Genomic DNA, 3,987 nt, shown 5'->3' on the forward strand with positions numbered 1-3,987 from the left:
AAACCAATTTACCAATCGCACAAAGACCTTTAAAATGACACTAAACATGAAGGGGAAAAACAACAGGTTCACAAGATACATGATATGTGGGATATGCGTATTCTTAATGAACTTTGGGTGAAACCTTTTGGGGGGAAAGAGGGAGAGGCAGAGAGGCCAGGGGGAGAAGGGGGTCGTAAATGGGCGAGGAGAGAGGCGTTATTTGCTCTCTTTGAAGATTTCTTCTCCAGATAAGTTTTATTGTTTTATTGCATGGTGTCTGTTTGGTGTGAGTTCCTGAGTATTGGTTTCATGAAGAGTTAATTTCATAAGGAAATAAATTCAATCCTTTCAAAACAATGCTCAGAGAATCATGAGACTGATTTGGTTTAATAGGGATTAAAAATAAGGAGCGGGTGGATTTTATCATTGTAGGGTGGTTATGTTCACACACTGATAACACACATTTATGTCCAAACACCATGTTACAGTGGATTTTGCATAATAGGCTGCCCTTTAAAATGGTCTTAAACTATGTCACGGCATATGCTGCTGTACCAATACATAGCAATAATAATAATAATAACTGTCGGTTATTTTGTTAAACAAGGAATCTTGCTCATTGAGGCAAAGCTGTTCAGTCTTCCACATACATTTATCCAACATTAGCAGCTGCTCAAAATGCTGTCGATGGCAACAGGGAGTCAGTTTACGCACTCGGTTCATGCAGTTTGACTCTTTGGAACACGAACCCCTGGTGGAGAGTTGACTTGTTGGACGTCTACAGGGTAACCAGGGTTAGCATCACTAATCGTGGAGACTGTTGTGAAAAAACTGTCGAGGGTATTCAGATCCGTATCGGCAACAGCCTGGAGAATAACGGCAACAATAATGAGCTGTAAGTGCTGTCTCTCTCTTAATACTTACATAAAGGATTAGAAAATTAATAAATATACTAAAATTGCTTTAAATAAATCGCATTCGCGCACAGTTTTTGAAACTATAGCTCCATTTCTCAAAACTAAAGATTAGGTCTAAGCAATTGTAAATCCTTCTAATACAAACTTGCCTTTGACAGAAGTATATCTGATATGCCCCTCTCTTTTTCTGTTTCTGTGTGTCTTCACAGGGCTGCAATTGTTGGGCCCATCCCACTTGGAAACACTAAAACATTTGAGTTTAAGCCTATTAAGGGGCGATATGTCAACCTTATTCTGCCTGGACGCAATGAACCCCTCACTCTGTGTGAAGTTGAGGTATATTCAGGTGAGAGATAAAAGGAGAGAGACGTGGTGTGTAGACATTTTTATTTGTATATACTGTATGTACTATATGTTTCTGTTGCCTTAATAATTTTTTCCCCCTCTGATTTCATTGCCAGATTAAGTGAAACAAGATGATGTTACACTACAGTCCACTGATCCTATAAGCAAAATGAATCAAACTACGGTTTTCTGAGCAATACTAATATTGCACTTTTTTCATTGTTTTTTATTTTACTTATGCACCTTTATCCTTCCTCCAGGAGGTTTTGAATTTACACCATAAACACTCCCATCCTTTGTTTATCTTTGCTTTCTACATGAATAAATTACTACAGCATTGCATGTTGTATTGCAGTTTTCTGAATCAAAAAAACATTTGGATCTTTACATTGAGGAGGAGGTATAGTGAAAGTGATATGAAGTGTACTCATGTAGCTAATGCCTGAGGTTAACAACATCCAAAACCAATTCTAAATCATATGTTCTGCCCTTCCTGCACATATCTGTGTCACGAATACGGTCCATGAACTTCCATCTGCTAGCCATCAGAGGTCACCCTTTCCAATTTCATTGACTCTCGCACTACACTCTGTTGCACATCACCCCGGACTACATATCCCATCATTCATTGCACTCAGCACGGATTGCACACAGCTGTTAACACTGATTGCACCCAGCTGTTTCATATCACTCCCTCACTATTTAACACTCACGCTGATCCCTTCCCTCTGCCGAGTATTGTTTAGCGCATCTCTCTAGATAGCTACACTACAGAGCCCTCATTAGTTTCCCTGCCTTAGCCTTTTTCTCGGTTACTGATCCTTGCCTGGTTTCCTGGATTTACCCCTTTAGTCTTGTCCCTTCTGATTCTGTTTGCCGTTCATCGACCTACGCTAGCCCTAGGATTATTCTTGTGTCTTGCCCGCCTTATACCTGTCTGCCATTATCCGACCCATGCCTGTTTTATGACCACGTTTGTCTTCTCCTAATAAAAGCTTTGCATATGGATCCGCGCGTCTTGTCAGCCCCGTAACAATCTGACTTTAATGACAATAATAAATGTTTTATTCCTTAATACCTGTTTGTGCCACTGTCTTCCAGTTTTGACAGAAGACATGCATTGATTGTAGTCGGTTTAATGCAGGGCTGTCCAAACTCGGTCCTGGAGCGCCGGTGTCCTGCAGAGTTTAGCTCCAACTTGCCTCAACACACCTGACTGGAAGTTTCTATGCCTAGTAAGAGCTTGATTAGCTGGTTCAGGTGTGTTTAATTAGGGTTGGAGCTAAACTCTGCAGGACACCGGCCCTCCAGGACTGAGTTTGGACAGCCCTGGTTTAATGAATACTGTCCAGGGTTTCAAAAGTCACGAATGACCACAGTTTCAGCTAAAATATTATTTACTCTCTACTCAAGAAAATACATTTTAAATACATAATCACCTACATCATGGATGATCAGAGGATGAGTAAATTAACAGCTAATTTTCATTTTTGGGTGAGCTGTCCCTTTAATCTGCACCCTACTCCCTTATAAGATATCAGTTTAATTTCACTTCACTTGACAAAATGCATTTGGATGCAGAACAACCTGCAACATCAAACAAAACTTGAGTCATGTATATTAGATTTTGAGGTATGATGACATAATACACGTATGTAAATAAATATAAATTGTACACAAAACTGTAAAATTACTATGTCTGTAAAATTAATAATTTGGCTATTATTTTAACTATCATTAATGGCACAAAAAAATAATTATTTATAGAGTATTTTTCTGTTTTCTTAAATTACCTAGATATGTATGTAAAAAAAAAAAAAAAATGGCGATAATAATTCGTGAAATCACCACCAGATGGTGTAAATGGACAGATGACACCATTGCTCAAATTATATAAATAAATGCATGTCAAATGACTGGTAGTAATAGTTGCCAAAGGAACAATTCATGTAAAATATTCTAATTTAATCAGTGCAAAATATTTTCAGAAATTTGTATTAAACGTTTAACAGAAAAATGCTGTTATTTTACAGGTATTTCCTGAATTTTAACGATCCAAAAACAAAACAAAAAAAAAAACAAGTCAAATGACTTGCAGAAACAGACCATTACACACTAACAGATCTCTCAAGATCTCTGCATCTTCACTTACAATACTAACCAGTTTGAATTAATTTCATATAACAGTTCTTGTTCAGAATTAACAGAAGTTTAGATGTTATATTCAAGAAGCTACATATTTAGCCTAATAAATATATTTTTGAACCAAATGTAGGCCTATACTGTTAGTATTATAGGTCTATGTATATATACAGTGGGTACGGAAAGTATTCAGACCCCCTTACATTTTTCCCTCTTTGTTATATTGCCGCCATTTGCTAAAATCATTTAAGTTAATTTTTTTTCCTCATTAATGTACACACAGCACCCCATATTGACAGAAAAACACAGAATTGTTGACATTTTTGCAGATTTATTAAAAAAGAAAAACTGAAATATCACATGGTCCTAAGTATTCAGACCCTTTGCTCGGTATTTAGTAGAAGCACCCTTTTGATCTAATACAGCCATGAGTCTTTTTGGGAAAGATGCAACAAGTTTTTCACACCTGGATTTGGGGATCCTCTGCCATTCCTCCTTGCAGATCCTCTCCATTTCTGTCAGGTTGGATGGTAAACGTTGGTGGACAGCCATTTTTAGGTCTCTCCAGAGATGCTCAATTGTGTTTAAGTCAGGGCTCTGG

Source organism: Sinocyclocheilus grahami, unplaced genomic scaffold (genome assembly GCF_001515645.1).
Source record: "Sinocyclocheilus grahami isolate Dianchi unplaced genomic scaffold, SAMN03320097.WGS_v1.1 scaffold1924.1, whole genome shotgun sequence".
Taxonomy (NCBI): Eukaryota; Metazoa; Chordata; class Actinopteri; order Cypriniformes; family Cyprinidae; genus Sinocyclocheilus; species Sinocyclocheilus grahami.